Below are 13,048 nucleotides of genomic sequence, written 5' to 3'. Positions count from 1 at the left end.
TTTAATGGACATTTAGGTCAAAAGACAATTCGGGATGTCGATTGACCATAATGCCCCTGTTCGGGTTATATTCCCGAGTTTTCAGTAACACCGGTTTTATGCATTTTTCGATTTCTCACTTTTCTTTGTACTAATTATTTAATTTTTCTTTGATCTTTCTAATGATATTTGTTCTTCAATAAGGTTCTATTTAAGTCCTAAAATGTTTTCAGGGTTCCCATGATCCAGGGCCAGTCAACGGTCCACGCCGTGACTTCCCGGTGCGGTCACCCATCGCTAGGTTTCCCGGCTCGCTTAACTTGATCACATTTCTTTGCTATTATTTTTCCTTTGTTTTTCTTGTATTTTCTTTTCTTGTATTTCATTATTTTATGTCTCCTCCCTCATGTCAAAGTGTAGTTCTAGGCATCCTAGCTGTCCGGACAACACTGGTCACCGGAGCAGTAGAACGCACTACCGAACTTTGGGGTGTTACACTTCAAGAAGCGGTCACCGACATCAAGATTGAAATTAGCAGTCCTTTTGTCAGAGATCGATCTACCGATCATACCTTTAGACCGATTCGAGATCAACACGGCCATCACTTTTGACCTTGATCGGTAAATTAGTCCAGTTCTCTCGCTGTCATTAGATGACGTTCTTATAGCTCTCCGATCGTCGGGGTCATAAATTTTCAGGCAAGGGGCGAAGGAAACAGTCGGAAAAAGATGACAATGGCCATCATAATTAGAATTACCGCGGGAAAAGCTAGAATTGGGGAAGTAGTGCATTGGAAATAAACTGGAGAAGGAAAAGTGAAGTGTGAAGGTGATTTTCTATTGCTGCATATATATAGGGCTCTGGCATTTATTGCGAAACTCAAAGCGAGCTCATTGGTAATCGAAGAATTTATTGCTTTGACCTATACAGGTCAGATTGAGTAGAAGGTTAGAAAATAGAGAGATCCGGAAATAAAAAGGACCGGATGCAAAAAAGGATAGAGATTGGAATAAAAATCTTAAGATGGGCCAGTCACGCTAAAGATCGGAATAACAATCTTTAGATGGGTCAGTCACAATAAGATCGAAAGAAACAGGGGACGACCTATAGAGATCGGAGAACACAGAGATCGGGAAATAAAAAGGATCGGATGCAAAAAAGGATAGAGATTGGAATAAAAATCTTAAGATGGGCCAGTCACGCTAAAGATCGGAATAACAATCTTAAGATGGGTCAGTCACAATAAGATCGGAAGAAACAGGGGATGACCTATAGAGATCGGAGAACAAAGAGGGTTTAAATAACTTTCGGTCAGGACTTTCAATTAACTCCCTTCACCATCAGATCCGAGTTAGTTAAAGTATTGCAGGCATGATATGATCCTCACCACACATCTCATTTGCAAGGACGCCCTCCTAGTCGCCAGACGCCAAATGGTTAAAGCAACCCTGTACATCTCGATCTATTGTAAGGATGGATTTGGAGCCCTCAGATCAAAAGCGGATAACAGATTCGGCGCTTTTTGTTCTCAGCCTTTGGATCCATTTTGTAAGACGAAACCCTTGACCGTTGGATTAAGGGATGAAAGGACAGATATTCTGGACGGAATCCCGACCCTCCATTTTTATTCTCTTTAATTCTCAGATATCAGATTATGTCCTTTTGAATCTAAGCCTTCCGTCTCCCATTGATAAGATCCTGACCCTTCATTTTGAACACCCATTCCCTATAAATACCTGCATGCAATACTGTGAGAAGGAAGGAGGTGTGATTATCGTGGAAAGACTCTAAACTCTGATTTAGTCTTACTGCATTGCCATTCGAAGCTTCAAAGTTTTGAGAAACTTTAGAAACCAATTTTCTGAAGTATTTCATCTAAAAGAGCTCTAAATCCTACGATTTTCATTTGCAGTACCTGTGCACTACCCTATGAACCCATCTTCACTTCACTTCATTCCCACCACTATAGTATCTGAGCATTACCCTCTGAGCTCAACTTCATTCCGCTTTATTCCCATTACCTCAGGTAAGCTCAAGTCCTTCGGCCGTCCGCCTTCAACTCTCTAGGATTTATGGATACCGGAGTCAGCTCGCCTGTTTCCCCAACTTTCCATAGGTAAGCGTCTAAATTGTCATTTTGTTGAATATCCTTGGTTTGTTTTCTCAAGTTTGCTTTTAAAGTTTTTTTTTTTTTTTTTATGTCCAGTCACACTAAATCTCAGAATAGGTTATCTTAGCCCGTAGTTATTTTCTTTGTCTTCTTTTTATTCATTCGTAAATTCTATTTATCATCACCTCATTTTCATTCCTTTCGAGAGTAAATGTTTGAGTCATTGGCGACTCATAAATACTCTAAAGAATATAGGCAAGAGTACTTTAACATGAGAGTTTTTGGTCTGAATAAATGAAAAATGATAAAGGAAAATAGGTGTAGCAAAGGTCGAATAGGTTGGAAACAAGATTAGGTCAAACAAAAAAGTTATGAGATCGGGCTTTGGAACGAGCCCATACGATAAGACAATAGATTGGGAATCAAAGCAAGTTCGGATCTCGGGCGAACAACTAAAAAGAGATTGGATGTCGCAAACCAAAGAGTTCTGATAAAGCGATCATGCGAAAGATTGGCAAGGAGTTCGGCCTAACGTCCACCATCTAGTTATAAAGTCCCGTAGGCTAGGAAAAGCTTTACACAGGGGTTTCCTGTGTCTTCGGTATTTCATTCTCATATAAAAGGGATCAAGAAAGACCCTTTACTTGAATCCCTAGTTCGAAGTTCTTATAAAATGCCGTTCTTATCAATATATTAAGAGATCGGGGGAGAGTTCTTACCCGAACTCAGCCTAATTTTTAACGCAATATATTAAGAGATCGGGGGAGAGTTCTTACCCGAATTCTCAGCCAAAATCTTAACAAAATATATAGAGATCAGGGGAGAGTTCTTACCTGAAATCCTCCACTTAAATTTTAACAGAATACATTAAGAGATCGGGAGAGAGTTCTTACCCGAATTCTCTTAGCTTAAATTCAAACTAAAATATACTAAGAGATTGGGGGAGAGTTCTTACTCGAGCTCTCGAATTAAATTCTTAATACACCAAGGGATCGACGGGAGAGTTCTTCCCAAAGTATCCCGAATATTAGGTTGAGGCTTGATGGAGAGTCCTCCTCAAAGCACTCATATTTATAGGACAAAAATCCCCCCTGAGAATATCACAACTTCACTATTCATATTAACCCCCTAAATACCTATTACACAATACCTATTCACTGAAGGGTCATCTCATGTACTCGTGTTCTTGGACAACCCGTAATAGTGAACTATCAAACATTCCTTTTATCCATACAAAGGATTAACATTATCATTCTAACCCCCAAATTATCAATTTCAATTTATAAAGAGCATAACATTAAATCTATTTGCCCTCATTGAGGAACGAGGTGGGTGCCTAACACCTTCCCCACCCGTCTACGGACCCCGAACCTAGAATCTCTGTTTTCAAAGTGGTTTTTAATCTTTACAAATGTTTTCTTTAATTTCCCTCAAAATTAAAGTGGCAACTCCTCACTTTTTCCATTTCAGTGAGAATCGCCCGGCGACCGCAAAACCCTTGCGACAACTTGGCGACTCCACTGGGGACGTATCCTTAACCTTGGTTTAGAGGTCTAAAAGCAGATTTAATTTTATGTCCATGTAAATTAAAATCGTAATTAGGGGGCGTAACTTATAAAATTTGAAAGTCTTAATATATTGATTATTGTTATTCTTTCTAACCATTTTGCTTATTTTGATTATTTTATTTATTACAGCAATCTTCGTCTAAAACTCCCCCAGTACAGGAAAGAGGTAAATATGTCCCTTCACACACCAATTATTTACACGATGTCCTCACACACTACAGCCCTATACTCGGGCTTTCTTACCCTTTAGGAAATAGGAGGGATTCATGTAGCAGTACTCGTGGATTTTACCCCGTTAGTATCCGTGAAGGCTTCTGCTTAGATTAGAACTCGTCCCATCTACTGTGATACCCTTGGAATTCTCCTGTTAGTATCATGGTGGTGGACTGAGGCCTTACTGTATACAGTAGGGACAATTTGGGAACCTTTGAACTTTTAGAACTCAAGCTAAACTATCACGTTAGCTGAAAGCCATAGCAAACTACCTCATAAGGTAGAACTATCCGACTAGATAGTACTTACCCGATAATAGGATTTTCCCTATTCTTAGGATAAAAAGGACATAATTGCTCTTACTCCACTCTCTTGTTTACTTTTTAATTTTCTTATGTAATTTAAAGGTAATTTTGAATTATGTTGATAAGATAATCAGTACACCTTCTTACCTTGATAGGTGCAAAGATATCATCACCTTAATTTAAAATTACCTAAGTTTATTCTGCTGACCTACTTTCTACAGGTATTGTAAACTGGTGTCTGTAAAGGATAAACAAAAACTTTAAAATGGCATCCTCAAGTCAGTCAACTGAAGGAGTTTCAAGGCAAAAACAAAATGCTAAACAATGGTCCAGACTAATTCATTATTCAAAGTCCCTACAGATTGATGACATAGGGGCAGACATTTGCCCATTACCTCCATTTGATCTAAGTAAGGTTGAGGTTAGAATGACTGGTCTTGAGGATTTATCCAGCAGTTGGAAATCACTTCCCAATCATGTCAAAGTAAAGTTTGAGAAAAAGTGTGGGAGGATTGCAACTTTGATGCGGGTTAGAGTATAAGTTCCTGCATTAAAAGTCATGCTATCAACTTGGAATCTCAGGTATAGGGTGTTCTCCTTCAGCAATATTGATACAATTCCCACTATAGAGGAATATCAGGCACTACTAGAAATCCCTTATGTGGCGCAAAGTCGGATTTATCTACACCTCTAGCATAGGCAGACCTAGAAACGGTTCGCGCATATACTTAGAATCTCTGCAGAGGAAGCAAAGGCAAAGAAAACCGTCAAGGGAAGCACATATGGGTGGTATTGGACTTACATCAAAAAGCATATGGATCTGCATATTCAAGGCAAGCAATGGGAACAGGCTTCGTTGGCACTAGCTTTGGGAATTTATGGCCTGATCTTGTTTCCCGGGCCTTTGGGAGTTATAACTTACAACGTCACGGAGTTGTTTTGGGCAGTAGAGAAGCAAAATGTCAACCCAATACCTACCATCCTCGCGGAGACCTTTTAGACTCTAACGTATTGCCGACGACAGGGTAAGGGAACCATCAAGTGTTGTTCCCAATTGCTACATCTTTGGATCCTCAGCCATATCTGTCCTCTGGAAACTAAGGGATTAACCTGGTATCCCAACCAGCCTCTCATTGAAAAGATGGCTAAATTGGTAATAAGTCCAAAGAATGAACTACAATGGCAAGAGCAGATTCTAAGCTTCAACAGTCATAACTATTGCTAAAGGAAGTTGTGAACTATGGGCCAGCCCATTTTGTTCAATACGGGGAATAATCACTCGGTACTTTTATAGGACTGACCGGGTGCACAAGTTACATCCCAGCTTTGGTAATGAGGCAATTCGGTTCAACCCAGTTCAAGCCCAATGTTGAAGGGTTTCATCAAGCTCATTTCTATCATGAACCCGGCAAAGAGGAAGAACTGAAAGCATTTCGCAAATCCTGGGAAAAGTTCACCTTGATTGAACGGTCGCCTAAAGGGCCAAGCACCACGAAAGATTATCTCAGATGGAGAAAAAGCAGAGACCAGGGATATCGAGTTTTCGAACTAGCAAAGCCTAAGGGAAGCATGCTTCATTGAGAAGTTCTTTCAGAAGAAGTTAGTGCCAAGTTGGTCAACTCTCTACAGAATTCGAACGCCGAGAACCAGCAATTACAAGAACGTATAAGGCAGTTAAAGACCAACAGCAAATCCTGAAAAAGAAGGTAAAGAGGCTCAGGGAAGAAGTAATAGTAGGAGAAGCGGAATTTGAGGGATAGGAAATACAGTGGGAGAAAGAAAAAACCTTGCTTCAAAGCGCAGTGAGAGAGGCGGGAGTCCAGAATGGCAAATTATAAGAAAAACTGGAATATCAGGAAATACTTATGGGAGAATATAAACAGGAAAGCAAAAAAGAAGAAGCTTGAATTGAAGAAGCAGGCACAACTTATTAATGACATTTTGAAAGAATGTGCCAAAGAAAGGAAAGAAAAAGAAAGGCAAGCAACTCTTCATCAGGAGCTGAGAGAAAATGTTGACCAGTTAGAAAGAATGATAGTACAAGGGAAACAAGAACTGTTGTCAGAATTCGAGTACGCCTTGAAGACATTCAATCCTGCCAGACAAGAAGAAAGACTCTATAAGTATCTCAAAAGATGTCATTGTATTTTAAAGAGTCTTCCTGAACCTAGGTACTAGCAAGAAAGCTATGTATGAACAGATTGTTAATGAATTGTTTGAACTATGTTTAGCAAAATATGAATGAATAGTGTAACTCCCGTAGGAACTATCCTCGTCAGGGTTATACGAACAGACGAATGCATCATATGGACAAGTATCATAGACACGCATACGATCCCGTCATTCACTGTTGGACTATCGAGTGATGCCATGATAAAGTTAACACAATTCACCTTCTGCAGACTCCATTTTGGCGGTTATCTGCCACTGTATCCTTTGTCTAGTTAGGATCTTTAACTGTAACAAAATTTAAAACTAACAAAAACTTTCCACAGGAAATCAACATTGCTCCAAACAAAGCAAACCTGATCAAGCAAGCAGTTCAATCAAAAAGAGTTTACTTAACAAGGTCTCGAGCAAAGAAGATAATGGAAGACCAGGAACAAGTGCAGAACCTACAAGGACAAGTTTCGGAATTGAGAGACCAAGTCTCAGAGTTGATGAAACTAATGAGGGAGATGTCCCAGAGTAAAGAAACCATTTGACCTACACCAGAACCAAATCTACTAGTAATTCCCCCACTCGCAACGACGGTTGATTCTCATCAAGCTTTAACCTCTTTTGCCTTTCAGGCTCCTATTCCTGATCCGACAATCACTGTCAATCCAACATTCCCAAATAATGACTTACCAGTTTCTTATCATCCGGTTATCTCAAACACCGAATTTCACCCTCCATACCAATCCCTTCAGTTTACCCTGCAACTAATTTCCCAACCAGAGGCATTACTTATGTAGCAGCGGGTGAAAATAAAGAAAAGGAAAATGAGAAGCTGTCTGCTCTAGAGGAAAGACTAAGTGCTATAGAAGGTCTGAACATGTATGGCTCAGTTGATGTATCTTCACAGAGATTGGTACCGAATGTAGTAGTACCACCTAAGTTTAAAGTCCTAGATTTCGACAAATATACCGAAAATTCAGATCCCTGCATCCATTTGGCCACTTACATAGCCAAAATGTCCGTCCTCACGGAAGATGATAGACTTCTAGTCTATTTTTTTCATGAAAGCCTCTCCGGGGCAGCCTTACGATGGTGCATACAGATGGATAGGAGTAAACTACACTCCTGGAAAGATTTGGCCGATGCTTTCCTCAAACAGTACAAATTCAATTACGATGTCACCCCGACAAGAAGAGACCTTCAAAATCTAGTGCAGAAGGAGAATGAGAGCTTTAAGGAATATGCACAGAGATGGAGAGAGAAGGCAGCTGAGGTATATCCTCCGATTACTGATAATGAGCATTGCTCTCTATTCATCGAAACCCTGAAGGCCCCGTATTTCAATTTAATGATCGAAAATACGTCTAATAGCTTTTTTGACATTATCTAGGCCGGCGAAAGGATTGAAGCTAACCTTAGGTTAGGAAAGTTGCAGGAGTTGACTGGAGAAAACTCTGCAAAGAAAACTACCAGTTTCGGGAAAAAGAAGGAAGGTGATGTACACTCTATCACCAGACAAGCTCAACCACCACTCCCTCAAAATAACTTTCGACCATACCCTCCAATTCAAGGTCCAATGATAGCAAATGTTCCGCCCCCTTTTCCAAATTATCCTCACCCTCGCTCGCAATATCCACCTCAAGCTGCTTACCACCCCAAACCGCCTACTCAACCTATTTAGTTAAGACCACCTGCTCCTCAAACCATCCCAAGACCACCAAGGAATTCTGATCCGCCTCTCCCCCTTCCACTCAGTGAAATCTATCGATACCTATTGGATATAAATCAAATAGTGCCCATTCCCCTTGAGCCAGTTCAGCCACCATATCCTAGGTGGTATGATGCTAATGCCTTGTGTGAATATCATGGTGGGGTAGTGGGGCATTCAACCGATAATTGTGGAGCTCTTCGGGGGAGGGTACAGGCTCTGATCAGAAATGGATGGTTAAAAATTAAGGGAAATGGCTCTCTTCCCAACGTCACTTCAAACCCATTACCTAATCATGATACAGGGAATGGCGTGAATATGATAGAACCTTGGGATGAAAGATCAACCTTGGAGGTAAATCAGCTGATTCCGCATTTCAATGAGATATTTGTAATCGCGGTAAAAGAGGGATATGTATGCCCTCAGGGATCTGGGTCGGGAAGTGATCGACATAATTCAGGATGCCCCTACCATGGAGGGATGGCCGATTATGAGTTGCAAAACTGTGATGAATTCAGGCAGGAAATTCGGAGAATGCTATCACTCAGAATTTTGAGATGTCAGCGGAAGTCAAGGATAGAAGATGAAGTGAACACAGCCAGATTTGGCCGAGATACCTCTACCCCTAATCCAAGAATAGTCTTTTCTGCTCTTAACACACCAACACCACTAGTACCACCAATAACGATCATCCGAACTCCGCCTCAACTCCCAGTCACTAATACCCATGCAGTGCCTTAGAACTACAATCTCCAAGTATTTACTTAAAGCGCATCCAGCAGCACTTCAATTTTTACCCTCAACCATACCTACACTCAACCCATCACCTCTCCTAAGCCATGCTTCGCCCCACACGAGCATTTCAAGATGACCTAGACAGGACCCTCCAACAATACTACTCCCCAGCCAATCCCAAAACCTGTCACAACCAGTAACTCACTCCCACAAGATCAGGAAGTATAATTTATAACCAGAAGTGAGAGATGTTGCGGAAATGATGAAGCAGAAAAGAAGAAGGGAAAAGTAAAAATGGGAGAGTCACAAGAAAATATGGAGGAAGGGGCTATAAGGGTTGAGAAAGGGGAATCTAGTGAAAAGAAAAAAGAAGAGAAACTATTGCTGCAGATCATGAAACAAAGTGAATATGATGTCATCGAGCAGTTAAGAAAGACACCCGCTCGAATTTCCTTGCTGTCATTGATATTGAGCTCGGAAATGCATCGCCATGCCTTATAAAAAGTTCTGGACCAGGCCTTTGTGACCCCCGATATCACACCGGGGCAATTTGAGAAGATAGTTGGGCAAATTCAGGCATCCAATTTTATCACTTTCTCAGAAGATGAAGTAGACCCGGCTGGCTTGAAGCATACCAAACCTCTGCATGTGATAGTTAAGTGTAAGGGGTGCATCTCGCTAAAGTTCTAATTGATAATGGATCTGCCCTCAATGTCTTGCCTAATGCCACCTTGGCGAAACTACCTGTTAATCCATCATCCGTACGCCAAAGTGCCATGGTAATACGAGCCTTTGATTGTACAAAGAGAGAGGTACTAGGGGACGTCGATTTGTCGCTTCAGATCAGGACATGCACTTTTAACATCACATTCCAAGTAATGGATATTGAGCCAGCATACACCATGTTGTTAGGGAGACCCTGGATCCATTCGGCAAATTTGGTACCTTTAACTTTGCATCAGAGGATCAAATATATCATGAACGGCAAAATCATCACAGTAAGAGGGGAGGAAGCCATGCTAGTCACTAAACCTCAATCGGTTCCTTATGTAGAAACAACTGAAAGATCCTTGGAAAGTTCTTTCCAAGTGCTGAAATTGCAAGGAACTATCCCGAGGGACAAAGGAGCTGTTGTAATGGTTGCAAAGGTAATGTTGAAAAGTGGCTATGAAAAGGGCAAGGGATTGGGCACTGCGTTACAAGGGATTGTCGAACCTGTACCAGCTATTCAGAAGATCGGTCGCTTCGGCTTGGGAAATGAAGAAGATGTTCTAATGGATGGAAGATTCTGGATGAGGAATATGCTCAGGGATCAAAGGTTTGATAGAACATTCGGGAAAGTAAAAGTTGTCCTGAAAATCACAGATATTTTTACCAAACCAATCATTGAGAATCCAGAAGAAAGTGAAGAGTCTTATTTAGAACCATCCATCGATGTCATACAGCTAGATTCCATGTCCGAGGCGCTGATTTCACCAATCGCTAAAGGGCAAGAGCTTGATAATTGGGAATCAGAAGATATCTCTATGCTTAATCTCGAGTAAAGTATATTTTATTATCAACACTTGATCACTCTGTCCATGGTGATAAGTGTAATATTGTAAATGGACCATTTTCTTATGATTGAAGTATTAATAAATTAATAATGCATTTTGTGTCCAATTCTCTTTTCCTTTCGCCATTAAAATCCATTTTTTAATATACTCCACTTTCATTTCTTCAGGACCATTGACCAATCCAGATATAATAATTCAATTGACTCTGAAATTCCTTATGTTAACTTTGAAAGTCCCATAACTGCCATTGGTTTGAGTGATTCCAAAGAAGAGTCTATAGAAGAACAGGGCGAAAGAGATGTACCTTCCCTAGTGCCTTGTGGGGATGAAATGCACACCATAAATTTAGGGACTGAGGAAAGAAAGAGGGAACTTAAGGTCGTGAATAATGGAGAATTAGAGAGTATGATCAACTTGCTCAAGGAATTCGTTAATGTATTCTCGTGGAGCTACGATGACATGCCAGGATTGCATCCTCAGATAGTAATGCATAAAATCTCTCTGATTCCTGGGACGATTCTAGTGAAACAGAAATTGAGAAGAATGAACCCCGACACGCTGCTCAAAGTTAGGGATGAAGTTAAAAAGCAGTATGATGCTGGATTCCTAGAAGTAGTGAAATACCCCCAGTGGATAGCTAATGTTGTCCCTGTAATGAAGAAGGATGGAAGAGTAAGGGTATGTGTTGATTACAGGGATCTCAATAAGGTAAGCTTGAAGGATGATTTTCCTCTTCCACACATAGATGTGCTGGTAGACAATGTTGCAGGGCTGGAAAGATGTTCATGTATCGACGGGGCATCGGGATATAACCAAATTCCCATGGATGAGGGGAAAAAAGACAAAACTGCTTTTATCACCCAGTGGGGGGTATTTTGCTATCGGGTGATGCCTTTTGGATTAAAGAATGCCGGAGCTACCTACCAACATGCCATGGTCACATTATTCCACGACATGATGCACAAGGAAGTAGAAGTATATGTAAATGATATGATCATCAAATTCAGAGGGGCAGAAAGTCACGTACAGGTGTTGAGAAAGGTGTTCGAAAGGCTCAGAAAGTATTAACTGAAGCTAAACCCGGCTAAATGTGTGTTAAGGGCCAAGTATGGTAAGCTATTGGGATTCATAGTAAGCGAGAAAGGAATAGAAGTGGATCCAGACAAAGTTCGAGCCATTCAAGAAATGTCATCCCTAAAGACAGAAAGGGAGGTACGTAGTTTCCTAGGAAAACTGAACTACATTTCGAGATTCATCTCCAATCTCACTGCTAAAGCTGAGCCCATTTTTAAACTACTCAAGAAGAATAACACTGCCCAATGGGATCAAGTTTGTCAAGAGGCTTTTGAAAAGATTAAACAGTACCTGTCATATCCGCCAATATTGGTTCCTCCAGTGACAGGAAGGCTGTTGATTTTGTACATGGCAGTTCAACAAAGTTCGATGGGATGTGTGCTCGGACAACACAATGACACAGGGAGAAAGGAAAGAGCCATTTACTATCTAAGCAAAAAATTCAACAAATGCGAGTTGAGATACTCATTCCTAGAGAAAACCTGTTGCGCATTGGCATGGACGGCAAATCGACTCAAGCATTACATGTTGAATCATAAAACATGGCTCATCTCCAGAATGGACCCAATCAAGTATGTATTTGAAAGCCCGTTCGTGCTAGGGAAGATAGCAAAATGGCAAGTTATACTTTCTCAATATGACATTGTCTACATGACCAGAAAGGCGGTAAAAGGAAGTGTGATTGCTGATCTCCTAGCAGAAAACCCGATCAAGGATTATGAAGCCCTAGATTTTGAATTCCCCGATGAGTATGTTAATGAAGTCAACAGTGATGACAAAGAGCTGAACGACGTATGGGAAATGTATTTCGACGGAGCAATCAATTTGTCTGATAATGGGATTGGAGCAGTTTTGAAATCCCCAGATGGAAAATATTTCCCAATAGCTATCAAGCTAAGGTTCGACTGCACCAACAACGTTGCAGAGTATGAAGCCTGTGTGATGGGTTTACAGGCTGCCATCGAAATGAAGATCAAGAAATTAGAGGTGTACAGAGATTCGGCCTTGATCATTTACCAAGTCAAAGGGGAATGGCAAACTAAAGACCCGAAATTGATCCCGTATCAAAAGTATCTCCTAGAATTGATCAAGAAATTCAAAGAGATTTCCTTCACTCACCTCAACCGTGACAAGAACCAATTCGCCGATGCCTTAGCCACTCTAACTCTTATGACTTAGATGGAAGAAGGACAGACGACACAGATGTTACAAATTAAAGTAAGGAGTGAGCCGGCGTACTACTTCATGATCGAAGAAGAAATAAATGGTAAACCCTAGTATCATGACATCCAGGTCTATTTCAAAACTAGGGAATACCCTCCCAGGGCAAGTAGAAATGAAAGAAGAATGATCAGGAATTAGCACTATGATACTTCCCCAATGGTGAAATTTTGTACAAAAGAAGCTCCAATGGCGAGTTGTTGAGGTGCGTGTATGCAAAAGAAGCAAGGAGGATCCTTTTTGAAACTCATAAGGGGAATTGTGCTACTCACGCCAATGGGCATATGATGGCTAAGAAAATCATAAGACGGGGATACCTCTGGACTACTCTGGAAAAAAACTGCATTGAGTACTTTCGAAAATGTCACAAATGTCAAATTTATGCAGATCCGACAAATGTCCCGCCTCATCAACTTTTT

This window comes from Hevea brasiliensis, chromosome 16 (genome assembly GCF_030052815.1).
Source record: "Hevea brasiliensis isolate MT/VB/25A 57/8 chromosome 16, ASM3005281v1, whole genome shotgun sequence".
Classification (NCBI taxonomy): Eukaryota; Viridiplantae; Streptophyta; class Magnoliopsida; order Malpighiales; family Euphorbiaceae; genus Hevea; species Hevea brasiliensis.
The sequence above is the reverse complement of the archived record's forward strand: the minus strand, read 5'-3'. Positions refer to the sequence as shown.